The sequence below is a fragment of the Musa acuminata genome, unplaced genomic scaffold (assembly GCF_036884655.1).
Source record: "Musa acuminata AAA Group cultivar baxijiao unplaced genomic scaffold, Cavendish_Baxijiao_AAA HiC_scaffold_1074, whole genome shotgun sequence".
NCBI lineage: Eukaryota > Viridiplantae > Streptophyta > Magnoliopsida > Zingiberales > Musaceae > Musa > Musa acuminata.
In genome coordinates, this window is record NW_027021288.1 from 64,488 (window position 1) to 65,000 (window position 513).

The following is a 513-nucleotide window of genomic DNA, read 5'->3' on the forward strand; positions in this document are numbered from 1 at the left end:
ATCCAATATCCCAAAGACCATATACTAGGCATGGTACTGTTAGACCCATACAGTTTCTACTCGAGTCTCGCTCTAATATGATTCTCCCGGAGAACTCTTTCTCTCTCAATCTGAATGACCCTGGCCAGGGATTTGTCTGAGCAACAACATATGAAACATTCCTCTCATGACACCGAGAGTGGATGATCCTCTATCGACACTCAATAGTCCTCGTAAGGTTGACTACCACTCCCGATGACCGGTTGTGCTAGATCTGGGACATCCACGTTGAATCTCAGATTTTGATGATAAAACCAATTGATATTATTTATGATTTGATCTACATTTTGAGTGACATAGGAAACTTTGATCAGAGAGAGACAATTAAAGTAGGAAGAATCACATTGAGCCAGAGTGTACATGTTAGAAGATTAGACATCGGGCCGGAGAATCAATCGATGTGTCGGTAGAAGACTCGTGCCGTGAATTCAGGCATCGGGGCGAAGGAGCGGACATTGTGCTAAGGAGATCAAA